Source organism: Myxine glutinosa, chromosome 9 (assembly GCF_964187855.1).
Source record: "Myxine glutinosa chromosome 9, kmMyxGlut1.1, whole genome shotgun sequence".
Taxonomy (NCBI): Eukaryota; Metazoa; Chordata; class Myxini; order Myxiniformes; family Myxinidae; genus Myxine; species Myxine glutinosa.
The window spans coordinates 116,624,470-116,644,963 of record NC_136269.1 but is presented as its reverse complement, the minus strand read 5'-3'; positions in this window follow the sequence as shown (position 1 = coordinate 116,644,963).

Below are 20,494 nucleotides of genomic sequence, written 5' to 3'. Positions count from 1 at the left end.
GAGGTGTTTTTATTACGTGTTTTATGGCTGTGAGGTGTTTTTATTACGTGTTTTATGGCTGTGAGGTGTTTTTATTACGTGTTTTATGGCTATGAGGTGTTTTTATTACGTGTTTTATGGCTGTGAGGTGTTTTTATCCCGTGTTTTATGGCTGTGAGGTGTTTTTATTACGTGTTTTATGGCTGTGAGGTGTTTTATTTCGTGTTTATGGCTGTGGGGTGTTTTTATTACGTGTTTATGGCTGTGAGGTGTTTTATAATGTGTTTATGGCTGTGAGGTGTTTTTATTACGTGTTTATGGCTGTGAGGTGTTTTTATTTCGTGTTTATGGCTGTGAGGTGTTTTTATTATGTGTTTTATGGCTGTGAGGTGTTTTTATTATGTGTTTTATGGCTGTGAGGTGTTTTTATTTCATGTTTTATGGCTGTGAGGTGTTTTTATTTCGTGTTTTATGGCTGTGAGGTGTTTTTATTTCGTGTTTTATGGCTGTGAGGTGTTTTTATTTCATGTTTTATGGCTGTGAGGTGTTTTTATTTCGTGTTTTATCGCTGTGAGGTGTTTTTATTTCGTGTTTTATGGCTGTGAGATGTTTTTATTTCGTGTTTATGGCTGTGAGGTGTTTTTATTTCGTGTTTTATGGCTGTGAGGTGTTTTTATTATGTGTTTTATGGCTGTGAGGTGTTTTTATTACGTTTTATGGCTGTGAGGTGTTTTTATTTCGTGTTTTATGGCTGTGAGGTGTTTTTATTAGGTGTTTTATGGCTGTGAGGTGTTTTTATTTCGTGTTTATGGCTGTGAGGTGTTTTTATTTCGTGTTTTATAGCTGTGAGGTGTTTTTATTACGTGTTTTATGGCTGTGAGGTGTTTTTATTATGCGTTTTATGGCTGTGGTGTTTTTATTACATGTTTGATGGCTGTGAGGTGTTTTTATTTCGTGTTTTATGGCTGTGAGCTGTTTTTATTACGCGTTTTATGGCTGTGCGGTGTTTTTATTACGCGTTTTATGGCTGTGAGGTGTTTTTATTACGCGTTTTATGGCTGTGAGGTGTTTTTATTTCGTGTTTGATGGCTGTGAGGTGTTTTCAATTTCGTGGTGGTGAGGTGTTTTTATTATGTATTTCATGGCTGTGAGGTGTTTTTATTACATGTTTGATGGCTGTGAGGTGTTTTTATTACGTGTTTTATGGCTGTGAGCTGTTTTTATTCCATGTTTTATGGCTGTGAGGTGTTTTTATTACGTGTTTTAAGGCTGTGAGGTGTTTTCAATTTCGTGGTGGTGAGGTGTTTTTATTACGTGTTTCATGGCTGTGAGGTGTTTTTATTACATGTTTGATGGCTGTGAGGTGTTTTTATTACGTGTTTTATGGCTGTGAGCTGTTTTTATTACGTTTGATGGCTGTGAGGTGTTTTTATTACGTGTTTTATGGCTGTGAGGTGTTTTTATTACGTGTTTTATGGCTGTGAGGTGTTTTTATTATGTGTTTTATAGCTGTGGGGTGTTTTTATTACGTGTTTTATGGCTGTGAGGTGTTTTTATTACGTGTTTTATGGCTGTGAGGTGTTTTTATTAGGTGTTTTATGGCTGTGAGGTGTTTTTATTTCGTGTTTTATGGCTGTGAGGTGTTTTTATTATGTGTTTTATGGCTGTGAGGTGTTTTTATTACGTGTTTTATGGCTGTGAGGTGTTTTTATTTTGTGTTTTATGGCTGTGAGGTGTTTTTATTAGGTGTTTTATGGCTGTGAGGTGTTTTTATTATGTGTTTTATGGCTGAGGTGTTTTTATTACGTGTTTTATGGCTGTGAGGTGTTTTTATTTCGTGTTTTATGGCTGTGAGGTGTTTTTATTTCGTGTTTTATGGCTGTGAGGTGTTTTTATTATGTGTTTTATGGCTGTGAGGTGTTTTTATTATGTGTTTTATGGCTGTGAGGTGTTTTTATTTCGTGTTTTATGGCTGTGAGGTGTTTTTATTTCGTGTTTTATGGCTGTGAGGTGTTTTTATTTCATGTTTTATGGCTGTGAGGTGTTTTTATTATGTGTTTTATGGCTGTGAGGTGTTTTTATTACGTGTTTTATGGCTGTGAGGTGTTTTTATTACGTGTTTTATGGCTGTGAGGTGTTTTTATTTCGTGTTTTATGGCTGTGAGGTGTTTTTATTACGTGTTTTATGGCTGTGAGGTGTTTTTATTTCGTGTTTTATGGCTGTGAGGTGTTTTTATTATGTGTTTTATGGCTGTGAGGTGTTTTTATTACGTGTTTTATGGCTGTGAGGTGTTTTTATTATGTGTTTTATGGCTGTGAGGTGTTTTTATTACGTGTTTTATGGCTGTGGGGTGTTTTTATTACGTGTTTTATGGCTGTGAGGTGTTTTTATTACGTGTTTTATGGCTGTGAGGTGTTTTTATTATGTTTTATGGCTGTGAGGTGTTTTTATTACATGTTTTATGGCTGTGAGGTGTTTTTATTTCGTGTTTTATGGCTGTGAGGTGTTTTTATTATGTGTTTTATGGCTGTGAGGTGTTTTTATTTCATGTTTTATGGCTGTGAGGTGTTTTTATTATGTGTTTTATGGCTGTGAGGTGTTTTTATTACGTGTTTTATGGCTGTGAGGTGTTTTTATTACGTGTTTTATGGCTGTGAGGTGTTTTTATTTCGTGTTTTATGGCTGTGAGGTGTTTTTATTACGTGTTTTATGGCTGTGAGGTGTTTTTATTTCGTGTTTTATGGCTGTGAGGTGTTTTTATCATGTGTTTTATGGCTGTGAGGTGTTTTTATTACGTGTTTTATGGCTGTGAGGTGTTTTTATTATGTGTTTTATGGCTGTGAGGTGTTTTCATTACGTGTTTGATGGCTGTGAGGTGTTTTTATTACGTGTTTTATGGCTGTGAGGTGTTTTTATTACGTGTTTTATGGCTGTGAGGTGTTTTTATTATGTGTTTTATGGCTGTGAGGTGTTTTTATTACGTGTTTTATGGCTGTGAGGTGTTTTTATTATGTGTTTTATGGCTGTGAGGTGTTTTCATTACGTGTTTGATGGCTGTGAGGTGTTTTTATTACGTGTTTTATGGCTGTGAGGTGTTTTTATTTCGTGTTTTATGGCTGTGAGGTGTTTTTATTACGTGTTTTATGGCTGTGAGGTGTTTTTATTATGTGTTTTATGGCTGTGAGGTGTTTTCATTACGTGTTTGATGGCTGTGAGGTGTTTTTATTACGTGTTTTATGGCTGTGAGGTGTTTTTATTATGTGTTTTATGGCTGTGAGGTGTTTTTATTACGTGTTTTATGGCTGTGAGGTGTTTTTATTTCGTGTTTTATGGCTGTGAGGTGTTTTTATTATGTGTTTTATGGCTGTGAGGTGTTTTTATTACGTGTTTTATGGCTGTGAGGTGTTTTTATTATGTGTTTTATGGCTGTGAGGTGTTTTCATTACGTGTTTGATGGCTGTGAGGTGTTTTTATTACGTGTTTTATGGCTGTGAGGTGTTTTTATTTCGTGTTTTATGGCTGTGAGGTGTTTTTATTACGTGTTTTATGGCTGTGAGGTGTTTTTATTTCGTGTTTTATGGCTGTGAGGTGTTTTTATTATGTGTTTTATGGCTGTGAGGTGTTTTTATTACGTGTTTTATGGCTGTGAGGTGTTTTTATTATGTGTTTTATGGCTGTGAGGTGTTTTCATTACGTGTTTGATGGCTGTGAGGTGTTTTTATTACGTGTTTTATGGCTGTGAGGTGTTTTTATTACGTGTTTTATGGCTGTGAGGTGTTTTTATTACGTGTTTTATGGCTGTGGGGTGTTTTTATTACGTGTTTTATGGCTGTGAGGTGTTTTTATTACGTGTTTTATGGCTGTGAGGTGTTTTTATTATGTGTTTTATGGCTGTGAGGTGTTTTTATTTCGTGTTTTATGGCTGTGAGGTGTTTTTATTACGTGTTTTATGGCTGTGAGGTGTTTTTATTATGTGTTTGATGGCTGTGAGGTGTTTTTATTATGTGTTTTATGGCTGTGAGGTGTTTTTATTATGTATTTTATGGCTGTGAGGTGTTTTTATTATGTGTTTTATAGCTGTGGGGTGTTTTTATTATGTGTTTTATGGCTGTGAGGTGTTTTTATTTCGTGTTTTATGGCTGTGAGGTGTTTTTATTATGTGTTTTATGGCTGTGAGGTGTTTTTATTTCGTGTTTTATGGCTGTGAGGTGTTTTTATTATGTATTTTATGGCTGTGAGGTGTTTTTATTTCGTGTTTTATGGCTGTGAGGTGTTTTTATTTCGTGTTTTATGGCTGTGAGGTGTTTTTATTTCGTGTTTTATGGCTGTGAGGTGTTTTTATTACGTGTTTTATGGCTGTGAGGTGTTTTTATTACGTGTTTTATGGCTGTGAAGTGTTTTTATTATGTGTTTTATGGCTGAGGTGTTTTTATTACGTGTTTTATAGCTGTGAGGTGTTTTGAATTACGTGGTGGTGAGGTGTTTTGAATTACTTGGTGGTGAGGTGTTTTTATTACGTTTTATGGCTGTGAGGTGTTTTTATTTCGTGTTTTATGGCTGTGAGGTGTTTTTATTACGTGTTTTATGGCTGTGAGGTGTTTTTAATTTCGTGGTGGTGAGGTGTTTTTATTACGTTTTATGGCTGTGAGGTGTTTTTATTTCGTGTTTTATGGCTGTGAGGTGTTTTTATTACGTGTTTTATGGCTGTGAGGTGTTTTTAATTTCGTGGTGGTGAGGTGTTTTGAATTACTTGCTGGTGAGGTGTTTTTAATTGGCGTGGTGGTGAGGTGTTTTTAATTGGCGTGGTGGTGAGGTGTTTTTAATTGGCGTGGTGGTGAGGTGTTTTTAATTGGCGTGGTGGTGAGGTGTTTTTAATTCCGTGGCTGTGAGGTGTTTTTAATTACTTGGTGATGGCTGTGAAGTTTTATGGCTGTGAGGTGTTTTGAATGAGGTGTTTTGAATTACTTGGTGGTGAGGTGTTTTGAATTACATGCTGGTGAGGTGTAATCGTCCCAAACTTCCAGTCTGCACCTGCCCCTCCCGTAACCATGTGCTGATGGGTTCTTTTTTGAATTTTATATATTTTTTCAACCAAAATCTTCAACCTAAATTGTTTATAAAAATGTAATATCACAAACACGACAAATAAATTTGTGCAAAATAATTGTTTGTATTATGATTGGTGTAAATCATGACAACACAGCAACTCAGGTACAGTCATTATACTCAGCTAAAATAAGCCCGTTCCTCAGTAACGACGCACTCGCCTCACCAAGCTAGTATATATATATATATATATATATATATATATATATATATATATATATATATATATATATATATATATTGTTACGGGTCGCGGACAAGATGTTACTTTGGGCCGAGCGGATGGTCAACCGCGACCGTTACAGGATCCCCGATTAGCCCGACTCCCCCAACGTTGACCAAATCGCGCCACAGATATTCAATATGGAAACCTCTAAAGCGACCGAAAGAGAAGGAAGAGAGAAGAAGACAGAGTTCGGAGGAATAACAGGATTTATTATACACACAAGCAAAAAGAAGGAGCGATCAGTTATTTACAAGCAATGGATGGAAGAAGCAGTCACACAGTGAATCGTTAGCTTATCTATGCAGTTTACTTAACCCTAGGACAATGATTAGGACAGACGACGTTCACACTTACATGGGGGAAATTGCGGGCAGGAATGGCGGAGGTGGGTTGCTGGAGAGGGAGGCAGGGTCAGGTCCCTGCAACCGGCAGGGCTGGAGGTAGCAGCTCCCACTCTTCGCGTCTTTGGCGGGAAAACCCTCAGTCGCGTCGACGCTGCTGATGCTGTGGACGTCACGTGCTGGCTCGGTCACACCTGCTCCTCTCCTTCTGGTGGAGCCGTCTCCCTCCTCTCAGCGCGTCTCTCCAAAGCTTGTTTCATCTCCAAGTACCTCTCCTTTTTTGGAGCGTCTCTCATCTCTCATCTCTCATCTCACCTCTCATCTCATCTCATCTCCGAAGCAGTCCCTTCCAGTCGCTTTTATTACTCGGGTCGGAATCAAGCCGCCGGCTGCGAGGGCACGCCTACCGGGTCGCTCACCACGGTGCTGGTTGGCTGTTAGGGCTGTCCGATTCCCCCTTTGATCATGACGACGTGCCACGCCTGTGAGTTGGCGGCTCCTACCCCCCTCTTCTCCGAGATTAGCACATGGGCAATGGCGGCTTGCGGGATTGAACACCACTCGCACCGCTTTTGAAAGGAACTTTGGAGAGCGGAGTTGATCGGGGAAATTGAAAGGGGCCTACGCTTATTTCGTTTGATGCAATGCAGAGCCAATCTAGTGGGAAACACATATTTAGCCTACATAGAATAAGGAAATAAGCTATTTAAAAAGATATATCGTGGCCTGTGTGTAAGTTTCATGGAATTAACTAGGGGGACGTCCTTCGACCTTATTTACTCTACGAGGGTCAGTTAAAACACAGCAAACCAGTTCTCACATTCTTTACACTTTCCAAATTCGTTACAATATATATATATATATATATATATATATATATATATATATATATATATATATATATATATATATATATATATATACAGGGGGCTGCAAAAGTAGGTATACAGTAAGGATTATACCAGTATTACCAGTATTATAATAGTGGTGCTAGGATTCATTTAATACTAGAATTCATTTAATTCATTAAAATCATTATTACCATTTTTTATATTGTTATTTTCGTAATTTTTTCTATAATACATCTATTATTTGCAGGTGAAGTGGAAATTCAATGGACGAGGAGCGCAAATGGATTTTGAAACAGTACTGGAAGACAGAGAATAGTGAACGTGTGCGAGAGCAGTGGCGAGAAACATTTGCATCGCCTCCACCAACGAGGCTCACGATGTACCGGATACGTGACAAATTTGAGAGGACGGGGTCTATCCACAACTCGCTGAAGAGTGGTCGACCAGTCACCGTGACAACGCCAGAGAATGCAATGCAAGTCGCTCTGGCATTTACCCAGAGCCCTCAGAAATCGAAAAACAGGGCGTCATCTGAATTGGGTATTGAACGCAGATCATTGGGTCGTTTGATGCACCGTGCAGGACTGAAAATGTACGTGCCACGATTGATACATGGTTTATTAGAGGATGACTCGGTTCGGCATTTACAATTTTGCGAAGCCATCCTGAACGAGGAACGAGAGGGTGACAGCATTCTGCGCAAAATCGTGTGGTCCAATGAAGCAAACTTTAAGCTATCAGGTGCCGTTAATCAACACAATTGTGTGTACTACGCAACTGAAAACCCTAAAGTCACGATTGAGCAACAGCTCAATCAACCTGGGGTGACAGTGTGGGCTGGCCTGTCCTGCAAAGGTGTCGTTGGACCTATCATTCTGCACAGGACTGTCGATCAACACGTGTATCTGAACATGCTGACGGATACAATCATACCACAGGTACGCGAACAACAGCAGCAGGACGACTTCTACTTTCAGCAGGATGGGGCGCCACTGCACTTCGCACTCACTGTGCGTGCGCTACTTGACAAAGAATTTCCCAACAGGTGGATTGGACGTCGGGGAGCCGTTGACTGGCCACCACGTTCGCCGGATCTCACCCCTATGGACTTCTTTTTCTGGGGATGTGTAAAAGACAGGGTTTTCGCACGCAAGCCACGTTCTGTTGATGCCATGATTCAGTTCATACGGGAGGCTTGCCAGGAAATTGATGCTGATAAAGACCTTTGTGCCAGAGTGTGCATGGGTGTCCACACTCGACTAGTGGAGTGTGTGAATGACGGGGGCAAACAGTTTGAACATTTGAGGGATTAATATGCTGATTATTGATATGTTTATTATTGATATGGTATTATTGATATGCTTGTATAATAATCAATAAAATACGTTTTGTGCGCACGTTTTGTTTTTCATTACTGTATACCTACTTTTGCAGCCCCCTGTATATATCGTTTTTGGACCCATCACTCAATTAATGATGAAGAAGCATTTAAAATTTTCTAGTATCTAGATGCGGATCTGAATCTTCACCTAAATCAAATCATTTCGCCGTTGTCACGTACCAAACTTCGTCCGATTCCGTCCACAAGTTTTTGAGATATGCTGTTCACAAAGAAACAGACAGACAAACAAACAAACAGACAAACAAACAGAAAAACAAACAGACAAACAAACAGACAGACAGACAGACAGACATACAAACAAACAAACAAACAAACAAACAGACAGACAGACAGACAGACAGACAGCCAAGCAGACAGCCAAACAGACAGCTATTGGACGGGGTCTATCCAATAGTTGAAGGTTTAGATACAGACAGACAGACAGCCAAACAGCCAAACAGACAGCCAAACAGACAGACAGCCAAACAGCCAAACAGACAGACAGCCAAACAGACAGACAGCCAAGCAGACAGCCAAACAGGCAGCTATTGGACGGGGTCTATCCAATAGTTGAAGGTTTAGATACAGACAGACAGACAGCCAAACAGACAGACAGCCAAACAGACAGACAGCCAAACAGACAGACAGCCAAACAGACAGACAGCCAAGCAGACAGCCAAACAGACAGCCAGACAGACAGACAGACAGGGGTGAAAATATTACCTCTGCCCACCTTTGGTGGTAGAGGTAACCCGAGAGTTCATAGACTACACGGGAAGGGTCTTTTCAACTCTTGCTTTGCATTTCCTGAGCACAATCTATCTTTCCTAGGACCTGCCATTTTGTCTGAATCTCGATATTCCCGAACGCAGAGAGCACGGGCGGCAAATTGGATTGGTCGAGATGGCGTAATATTTTGTCCAAGTGCTGCTATCCTGGGGTTTTTTAGAAGCGTAAACAAGGCGATTTGTGTTCTACAGTTTTCAATTATACGATGTTCAAATGAAATAAGATAAAACCTTTAAAGAATATAAAAATTTTCGGAAGTTTTCTTCTTTTTTAGAGACCTGTGCCCCTCACACGTTGGATCTACTCCCTCAAGTGTCAGTACAATGTTCATTCATTTGGTGCTTTATTGGAGAGCTTTACTCAGCTTTTCCACTTTTTCCCACATGCCAGCTTCTCCGCGCATGATACCTCTCCCCGCATTCTCTCTTCAATCCTTTTCTTTCTTCCCATCTCTTTTCTGCAGGCGACTCCATATCAGGCGATCCTTGCTGTCGACCGAAATTGTATACATCACTGTGCTAATCGACACTTCCATATTTGTGGATTTTCTGCAAATACGTCCTGTAAGTTATTATTCCCTGCTCATTCCTCTACATGTTGCTTCACCCCCTTTATATTTCTGGTTCTAGATTCTTTATTTGTTTGTTTTGTGGCATGTGCCGTTATGATGTCATTTGTTATCTTTGTCTATGCAGTAGTAGAGGCCACATTCTGCTGCTGCTATATTTTCTTTTTCATTTACTTGTTTACATTTTTTAGGTCATCTCATCTCGATTCTTGAGGAATCGAAATTATAAAATGGGTCGTGATGTCCGGCTGTCTGTCCGTCAGGTCGTCCGTCCGTCGATCCGTTAACATTTTGCTATTTTTGCTACTCCTACCTTATCACCTGGCTGGCTTTTCTTTCTGAAATTTGACACATGGATACAAGATAGCACCCACACAATAGCTTGGTCTTGGATTTTTAAAATTTTGGATCATGGGGACTCCAGGGAGGGGGGAAGTTACCCCCAAAACTTCGGATCCCTTCTGTCCCTTATTTACCAATCGACTGCTCTGAAACCTGATGCAGTCCCTTCTACCCGATGGTCCGCAGGATCGCTCAGTCCTAGATTTTTCAATTTTGGATCAGGGTCTCCCAGATGACTAAGGGGTCCTCCCAAATTGGCAGAGGTCTGAACTACAACCTCAAGAGATGACCCTCAGCCCACTCGGGGACTATTTTATTTTACATAGAGATTTGGCAAACAGACTTTTTGTTGTACAGTATAAGTAACTACATCATTGTAAATTCACACTTATCACATCAGGCATGACCCTCAAATATATTGATATATCATACATATAATCTCCTGGAAATGTAACGTTTCTTTTTCTTTTGACATTTCTTTTTTGTAGCGAAACCTATAACCTTATAAACACACTTCAGGATATGAATGGGAATGTCTTGAGATTTGAAATCCCTCTTCCCCAAAGCAAATGCAGAAATAATAAACCCAACAGCAGCCAAAGCTATCACTTCTTCTCATGATGGTGTTCCTGGCTGACGTTTTAATGATTGCGCTTTCTGTTACCATGATAAAGGTAGGCCATGCAATCCAGGACAGCTCCTTTCTCGTATATTATGAGCTGTCCTGAAGGTAACCCAACCACTTCCTCCGCCCGAAAGCCAATTTCCGCTTTCTAGTCTGAGCTACAAATAAGACCAATATATCGGTAGTGGTTTCGATACAGATGAGGCCAGATGATGAGCATGTATGTATAATGGATGCAAATGATGGAGCATTTCCCCATTTCCTGTTGTAGTCATGCACAGGAAAGGGTAAGTGCGTCGGGCGTTCCTTCTTCGCTGTAACGCTCCGCTGGGGAATACAGATTACAAAAGTGCACTATCTACAATAATTCATGAACCTCAGGAAAAGAGCATGAAACCCACCTTCTTCCTGCTGTTATAACTCGTTCATGCAGCCTTTCCCAAAGGGTGCTTCATGCTTTTACTTCGAACCTTTGAACTTGCAACAATATGCGGACTTAAAGAAGTATGGGGTTAAAGACTTGAAGAGGAATGGGGTTGAGGGCTTGAAGAGAAATGATGTTGAGGACTTCAAGAGGAATGGTGGTGAGGACTTCAAGAGGAATGGTGGTGAGGAATTGAAGAAGTATGGGGATGAGGGCTTGAAGAGGCATGAGGTTGAGGGCTTGAAGAGGAATGGGGTTGAGGACCTGAAGAAGTATGGGGTTGAGGACTTGAGGAGGAATGGGGTTGAAGGCTTGAAGAGAAATGGGGTTGAGGACTTGAAGAAGTATGGGGTTGAGGGCTTGAAGAAGTATGGGGTTGAGGGCTTGAAGAGGAATGGGGTTGAGGGCTTGAAGAGGAATGGGGTTGAGGGCTTGAGGAGGAATGGGGTTGAGGGCTTGAAGAGGAATGGGGTTGAGGGCTTGAAGAAGTATGGGGTTGAGGGCTTGAAGAGGAATGGGGTTGAGGGCTTGAAGAGGAATGGGGTTGAGGGCTTGAGGAGGAATGGGGTTGAGGACTTCAAGAGGAATGGTGGTGAGGAATTGAAGAAGTATGGGTATGAGGACTTGAAGAGGAATGAGGTTGAGGGCTTGAAGAGGAATGATGTTGAGGACTTGAAGAAGTATGGGGTTGAGGGCTTGAAGAAGTATGGGGTTGAGGGCTTGAAAAGGAATGGGGTTGAGGACTTGAAGAGGAATGGGCTTGAGGACTTGAGGAGGAATGGGGTTGAGGAATTGATGAAATATGGAGTTGAGGACTTGAAGAAGAATGAGGTTGAGGACTTGGAAAAACTATGGGTTTGAGGACTTGAAGAGGAATGGGGTTGAGCACTTGAAGACGTATAGGGGTTGAGAACTTGAAGAGGAATGGGGTTGAGGGCTTGAAGATGTATAGGGGTTGAGAACTTGACGAGAAATGGGGTTGAGGGCTTGAAGAGGAATGAGGTTGAGGACTTGAAGAGGAATGGGGTTGAGGACCTAAAGAAGTATGGGGTTGAGGACTTGAGGAGAAATGGGGTTGAAGGCTTGAAAATAAATGGGGTTGAGGACTTAAAGAGGAATGGGGTTGAGGACTTGAAGAATTGTGGGGTTGAGGGCTTGAAGAGGAATGAGGTTGAGGGCTTGAAGAGGAATGGGGTTGAGGACTTGAAGAAGTGTGGGGTTGAGGGCTTGAAGAGGAATGGGGTTGTGGGCTTGAAGAGGAATGGGGTTAAGGGCTTGAAGAAGTATGGGGTTGAGGGCTTGAAGAGGAATGGGGTTGAGGGCTTCAAGAGGAATGGGGTTGAGGGCTTGAAGAGGAATGGGGTTGAGGGCTTGAAGAGGAATGGGGTTGAGGGCTTTAAGAGGAATGGGGTTGAGGACTTGAAGAAGTGTGGGGTTGAAGGCTTGAAGAGGAATGGGGTTGAGGGCTTGAAGAGGAATGCTGTTGTGGCCCTAAAGAGGAATGGGGTTGAGGACCTGAAGAGGAATGGGGCTGAAGAGGAATGGGGCTGAGGAAGAATGGGGCTGAGGAGGAATGGGGCTGAGGACTTGAAGGGGAATGGGGTTGAGGAGTTGAAGAGGAATGGGGCTGAGGAGGAATGGAGCTGAGGAGGTATGGGGCTGAGGACTTGAAGAGGAATGGGGTTGAGGAGTTGAAGAAGTATGGGATTGAGTGATTGAAGAGGAATGGGGTTGAGGGCTTGAAGAGGAATGGGGTTGAGGGCTTGAGGAGGAATGGGGTTGAGGGCTTGAAGAGGAATGGGGTTGAGGGCTTGAAGAAGTATGGGGTTGAGGGCTTGAAGAGGAATGGGGTTGAGGGCTTGAAGAGGAATGGGGTTGAGGGCTTGAGGAGGAATGGGGTTGAGGACTTCAAGAGGAATGGTGGTGAGGAATTGAAGAAGTATGGGTATGAGGACTTGAAGAGGAATGAGGTTGAGGGCTTGAAGAGGAATGATGTTGAGGACATGAAGAAGTATGGGGTTGAGGGCTTGAAGAAGTATGGGGTTGAGGGCTTGAAAAGGAATGGGGTTGAGGACTTGAAGAGGAATTGGGCTTGAGGACTTGAGGAGGAATGGGGTTGAGGAATTGATGAAATATGGAGTTGAGGACTTGAAGAAGTATGAGGTTGAGGACTTGGAAAAACGATGGGTTTGAGGACTTGAAGAGGAATGGGGTTGAGCACTTGAAGACGTATAGGGGTTGAGAACTTGAAGAGGAATGGGGTTGAGGGCTTGAAGATGTATAGGGGTTGAGAACTTGACGAGAAATGGGGTTGAGGGCTTGAAGAGGAATGAGGTTGAGGACTTGAAGAGGAATGGGGTTGAGGACCTAAAGAAGTATGGGGTTGAGGACTTGAGGAGAAATGGGGTTGAAGGCTGGAAAATAAATGGGGTTGAGGATTTAAAGAGGAATGGGGTTGAGGACTTGAAGAATTGTGGGGTTGAGGGCTTGAAGAGGAATGGGGTTGAGGGCTTGAAGAGGAATGGGGTTGAGGACTTGAAGAAGTGTGGGGTTGAGGGCTTGAAGAGGAATGGGGTTGTGGGCTTGAAGAGGAATGGGGTTAAGGGCTTGAAGAAGTATGGGGTTGAGGGCTTGAAGAGGAATGGGGTTGAGGGCTTGAAGAGGAATGGGGTTGAGGGCTTGAAGAGGAATGGGGTTGAGGGCTTGAAGAGGAATGGGGTTGAGGGCTTTAAGAGGAATGGGGTTGAGGACTTGAAGAAGTGTGGGGTTGAAGACTTGAAGAGGAATGGGGTTGAGGGCTTGAAGAGGAATGCTGTTGTGGACCTAAAGAGGAATGGGGCTGAAGAGGAATGGGGCTGAGGAAGAATGGGGCTAAGGAGGAATGGGGCTGAGGACTTGAAGGGGAATGGGGTTGAGGAGTTGAAGAGGAATGGGGTTCAGGAGTTGAAGAAGTATGGGATTGAGTGATTGAAGAAGTATGGATTTGAAGACTGGGGCTGAGGGCTTGAAGAAGAATGGGGTTGAGGAATTGAAGTGGAATGGGGTTGCGGGCTTGAAGAGGAATGGGGTTGAGGACTTAGGTCAAAAGGTTAAAGGTCAGTATCACATAAAATCGTCAATTTTCTTCCGATTGACCTGAAAGTTAAGAATTTGCATATTGTGTGACTGAATTGGTTCACCAATCAAAAGCTAGAAGCTGATTGTTATTTTTAGATCAAAAGGTCAGAGGTCAATTTTGCATAAAATCACCAATCTTCACCCGATTGACATGTAATTTATAGAATTTGCATATCGGGTCAATGAATTGGGTCACTAATCCAAAGGTAGTAGCTGTGGTTTTTAAAATTTTTATCAAAAGGTCAAGGTTGCATAAAATATTCAATTTTCATCAAATTGACCTGAAAAAAGAATTTGCATATTAGGTCACAGAATTGGTTCACCAATTAAAAGCCAGAAGCTGATATATATATATATATATATATATATATATATATATATATATATGTATGTATGTATATATATATATATATATATATATACATATATACATATATATATATATATATATATATATATATATATATATATATACATATATAAGGCTCAAAGGTCAAGGCTGTATAAAATAAACAATTTTTTTTATTTTTTATTTTTTACGTTTTTCGGTATTTGAGGATACAGAAGAAGAAGAGTCTGAATACAAATGGATGCGGATGGGCTTTGCATTTTCAGATGCTTTCTAGTTTAATATTGTACCTGGTTTGATACGTGTACTGTTACAGCGACAACATCGTACTTTGGAAATGAAACACAGCACGAAAGTTGCTGAGGTGATAAAATATAGCTTGGGATGCCATGCAAACGTGAACACATTAAACCACTAGAGTCTGGGAACTGATCCCGCAACCCTCGAAGAGGACACTTTATGGGGCATCTTGGCGAAACTTCAAATCTCCCTTGGTAAAAACATCAAACTCCCTTGGTAAACACACTATTTATCATCACCACAGTGGGCCGGCTTTGCGTTTACATCAGGACACAAGTATCACTTTTAATCAATCATTCATAGGGGCATATTTTCATCAACCAATTTGCATATTAGGTCACAGAATTGGTTCACCGTTGGACGGTGGGAGGGATTTTCGAAGCTCCACACGGTCTCCACGTTTTTCGAAGTTAAGTCTGTTCACAATTGTATTTTGTCGAAACTGTATTTATCTTTCGGTGTGTGAAGTTATTGTGTGCAACTTTGGTTGTTTCTCGGTGTTTATCTTTCATAAATTGATCGTCTGTTTGCCGTGTCGTGTCTTGAGGCCTTGTACAGTGTGCACTGTACAACCTTGAGGCTTTGTTTTTCTCTCAGCGGTCCGTCGTTTGTGATCCAATAACTTTCGTTCTCTGTATTCCCAGGCTTTTCACCCATAGCCTACTTCCTTGTGTAAATCTCAACTCAAAAAAAAAAAAAAATTTCCTTCTCTGTTCTCATTCGTTTATTCATTCTTATTCGTGGGTTCGTTCTTCGACCACGTGTTTCTCCCCCATTTCCCCAGATAGTTTTCACTCATTAACCTTCAATGTTTACACTTTCCCCTCAAGTTATGTATTCCGTCATATTTTATAACACCTTTTTCTTCTTCTTCTTTAAAAGGCTGCTTTCGACTTGCTCACCAAATCAATTCATCCCAAAAAAAAAATCCATCTCCTATAGTGCCTTTTTTCTACATTCCCTAAACTCTCCTGCACTCCATCCTCCATCCAGCGTCCTTAAACGTATTTTTAACTCGAAGGTCACAAGAAACTCATTTTGCAATAAATGTTCGTTTCCCATAAATCGTACACTTTCAAAAATCCAATCTCACCCCTCCCCTCCAAATCTTCCCCATAACCCCTCCCCTCCAAATCTTCCCCATCACCCCTCCCCTCCAAATCTTCCCCATCACCCATCCCTTTCAAATCTCCCCCCTTGCCCCCTCCCTCCTAAACTACCCCCTCACCCCTCCCCGCCAAGACGCCCCCTCGCCCCTCCCCTCCTAGACTCCTGCCTCACCCCTCCCCTCCAAATCTCCCCCATATCCCATCCCTTTCAAATCCCTCCCCTTGTCCCTTCCCTCCCAAACTCCCCCCTCACCCCTCCCCTTCAAATCTCCCCACCCTCATTGCTTCTCAATTTCCCCCCTCTCACTCCCCCTCCTCAAAGCGTCCTCCCCGCTTCTTCCCCCTTCAAACTCTCACCTCCATCTCCCCCAACCTTCTGCCTCGCTCTTCCCCCTCCTCAAATAACACCTCATTGTGGCTCACCCAATCACCATCAAACCTTTTGTCCGCCCCATCCTTCCCTTTCTCCGAGCTATTCTGAAATCTCTGACACACCTTCAACAGCTCTCCCTATCTCTTCCACCTCTTCCACATCTTACCCTACCCCTCCTCCCCCCTGTTCTGTATCTGATGCTCCCCCTTCCTCTTCATTAACGGTATGGACCTCAAACATCCGGGGCCTTCGTTCAAACTTAACTGATCTCTCCATACAGGTTGCTTCTGTCAAACCAGACGTGATCTGCTTAACAGAAACTTTCCTCCTTTATGATGTCTCTGATTCCATAGTATCTCTCCCGGGCTACTCCCTCCTCCGGTATGATAGACCTGAGCCTCGTCCTGGAGGCGGGGTTGCTATCTTTATCAAAAACTCTCTTCCTCACTCGCCCTGCACTGCACTCTCTCCACCTCACCCCCAGGAATACCTCTGGCTACGGCTTCCCCTTCGCTCCCACCTCTTGTTCATATGTGTGTTGTACCGTCCACCAAACAGTGATGACTCCATCTACATCTCGCTGTCTGATGATATGGACCAACTTCTATCTACTCATCCCAACTCTCTCTTCCTCATATGTGGTGATTTCAATTGTCACCATGCCAGTTGGCTGGGTGTGGTTACCTCTCTCACCAGCCATGGCTCTTCAGCAAAGGACTTCTGCGACTCACTGGGACTGACACAATCTGTCAATTTCCCGACCCGGATCTCAGTCAACGGAACATCTTCTCTTCTGGACTTGGTTTTGACTAACTTCCCTGAAAATGTCTGCTGCTCTTCTTCTGCTCCGATCGGATCATCTGATCATGTCCTTGTTAAAGTGGACATCTCTCTGACCATCCTCAGGGAGCCTGCTCAGCGTCGACGAGTCTGGCATTTCACTCAGGCCAACTGGCACGGTCTTCAAGCAGCCATCAATCATCTGGACTGGTCTCCCATCTCTACCACCTCTGACATCAACTCATCCTGGGAATTCTTCCAAAGTAAATTGCTCTCTCTCATGCACAGATTTATCCCATCTCGTCTTCAGTTGTCATACCCTTCTTCCCGTCCATGGTACACGGAATCTTGTGGTGAGGCTGTTGCCCAGAAACAACTTGCCTTCGTCTCCTGGAAAGCAAATCCAACGGAAGGAAATCTCATTTCCTTTCACAAAGCCCGAAACAAGTGTGTGTCCACCCTCAGGAGAGCCAGGAAAAAATATCTCTCCATTCTCAAGACCGAACTCTCTTATCTGTCTCCCTCTTCCAAATCCTGGTGGCATCTGGTCAAATCCGTTTCTGGTGTTTGTTCCCCCTCCATCCCCTCCCTTACCTCAAACGGCTACACAGCTGACTCCGCACGTGAAAAAGCTGAATGCCTCAACTCTGTGTTTGCCTCTAAATCTTGTGTCCCAAACCCATCCCTCTCTGTACCCACCATACCCAGTCGTACCCTGCTGCTCCTGGACTCCGTGTCCTTTCCTCCTGACAAGGTGGAAAAGTTTCTGTCAACCCTCGACTCTGATTCTGCAACTGGACCCGACGGCATCAGCCCACGGGTCCTAAAATCCTGCTCTGCTGCTCTATCTCACCCTCTCTCTGTTCTCTTCACCCTCTCTTTTGCTCAAGGTCAACTGCCATCTGCTTGGAAATCAGCCAACATCACCGCTTTGCACAAAAAAGGTGCAAAAACAGATCCTAGCAACTACAGACCAATCAGCCTTCTCCCAATTATCAGCAAAGTCATGGAATCCATCATTGCTTCGGATATGAAATCTTTCCTCTTCTCCAATGGCTTGATCTCTGATCATCAATTTGGTTTCAGACCAGGTCACTCTACTCTGGACATGCTGCTTCTGCTGTCTCAACAATGGATGGAGGTCCTCAATGCCAAACAGGAAATTAGAGCTGTCTCCCTCGACATATCACGTGCCTTCGACACGGTCTGGCACCCCGCTCTGCTCACCAAACTCTCCTCCTTTGGTATCCATGGAAATCTCCACGCATGGCTGGCGGACTTCCTCTCTAGTCGTTGTCAACGTGTGGCCCTGAATGGGTTTCTCTCATCTCATCTTCCTGTTCAGGCTGGAGTTCCCCAAGGCAGTGTTCTGGGCCCCGTGCTTTTTCTGGTCTTCATCAATGATCTCTCTGACTCTCTCGAAAATCCTCTCTATCTCTTTGCTGATGACTCCACTCTCTGCCGCTCCAATCCTCTTCCCTCAGATCGGCAGTCTGCTGCCTCCTCACTCTCTGAAGACCTGGACAAAATCACAGACTGGTCAAACAAGTGGAACATGTCTTTCAATCCTGACAAATCTCACACTCTTACTATGTCTCTCCGAAAAGATCGACTGGACAACCCTCCCATCTACTTTCTCAACAATCCTCTCCAAGAAGTTCTGTCGCTCAAGATTTTGGGTCTCACTATCTGCCATGATCTTTCTTGGGAAAACCACATTTCCAAGCTGGCCTCCAAAGCCAGTCGCCGACTGGGCATCCTCCGTCGTGCGAAGTCCTTCCTCGGCACACCTGAGCTCCTCACCACATACAAGGCTTTCATCCGCAGCTCAATGGAATACTGTTCTCCCCTATGGGCCGGTGCTCCTGCCTCACACCTAGCTCGGCTTCACGCTGTTGAAACCAAAGCTTTCAGAATTATTGGAATCTCCCGCGATGAAGCTATCTCTGAGGGCCTTTCACTCACTCACCGCAGGCAGGTAGGTGGTCTTTCTGTCTTCTACCGACTCCTCTCCGGCCTTGCACCCCCAGCTCTCTCTGTGCTCTGTCCCCCAAATATTCCTACAGGTCGCACAAGATCTGCCAGCAACCCTCTGATGGTTAAACTGCCGAAATCTCGGCTCTCTGCTCACCTTCACTCTTTCATTCCTCTTTTCTCCCGCCTCTGGAACAAACTCCCTCACTCCCTTCAATCCCACTCCTCCCTCCAGGTCTTTAAAACAGCTGTTCACCACCATCTCTTATCTTCCCCCATCCAAAACCTTGATCTTTTCTACCCCCGCTAATTCACCCCAGATCCACCTTGTTTGAAATTCCAACTTCTTTCCTGGAAGTCCTGGCAGTGTCCATATGTTTTATACCTCTCCCACCGCCCCCTTCCCATGCCCCCCCCCCCAAAGCCCTCGCCCTCTCTCAGATCTCTCGATGTCTCCATGTCTCTCGGTCCCTGCTCTCAAATGTTGTGTTTGTGTCCTTCCCCCTCTCTCCCCATCTTGTCTACCGCTCCCGATGTTATATGTTTTATGTGTCGGTTTGTCTTTCTGTGTGATTAATGTTCGCTCTTTCACGAGCCTCGATCTTGTATACAAAAAAAAAAAAAAAAAAAAAAAAAAAAAACAATTCCCATCCTCTTGTCCTGATTACATGTTGGATAAAAACCTCAGGCCTGGAGGGGCATTCAGAGCTCTCCATGGCTCAACAGGTCATTCCATCGTCCGATGTCCCACGCACAGTGTGAGGAGAGTTCACAGGAAAGCTTAAAGTTGTTTTTCCAAACTCATAGTGATCTGTCTTCAACATTAAAAAGGAGGTTTGTTTGGCCACACGAATTAGTTTTCCCTACATGATTAATGATGGACTAGTTAAGCTTTGGTTAAATTGCTTGGGGAATGTGACCCGCAATGCAAAATGACATTCCTTTCGGAATGGTCATGTTATAGATTTCTTCATCATATACCAGTGAGGGTTCGTATCCACTTTCGCAAAGAAAATAACTTGTGTATTGTACTTTTAAACACAAATGTGCTTATATTGCTGGGATTGTATTGTTGTGGGAATGGTTCTTAAGGGGTAATGAAAACTTAAAACGGCGTAGTTATTTCCATGTTGAATGTTTAGTGTTCTAAGAATATAAGTAATTAAATGTCATTTGGATATGCATCACTTATGTGGTAGTCAGACGCCGTGCACCCACCCCAGTGTGTGTATCTAAAAACCTACATGCTGTTTGATCTTTATTTAATGTCCTTACCTTTGTTATTTATTTTTAATGTGCTTTTATAGTGTCTGGGAAGGCTGCCAGACTTCAAGTTTAGGTGGGAGAACTTTTGAGGCTTTGCCAGGGGCCTTGCCACTCTGCACCCGCCAACCATCTGAGTAACAGGGCATTGGTGAGAGGCTGGGGCACAAGTCATCATCGGTGGCGTCGGTGGGCATCGTTATAAAAGGGGTCAACCAAATTTAGATGGAGAATGTGGAAGGTGGACACCATTGTAGAAGGCTGCAGAAATCTGAGCTTGCAAGGAGAAAGCCACGCCCATCCAGGCGACATCACACCTTGTCACGTTGACGCCACACCTTGTCGCATTGATGCCACACCATGTTGCGTTGATGCCACACATTGTCGCATTGACGCCACACCTTTAGCATTGATGCCCCACCTTGTCGCATTGACGCCACACCTCGTCGCATTGACGCCACACCTCGTCGCGTTGACGCCACACCTCGTCGCGTTGACGCCACAACTCGTCGCGTTGACGTCACACCTCATCGAGTTCATGCCACACCTCGTCACGTTGACGCCACACCTTGTCGTGTTGACGCCACACCTCATCG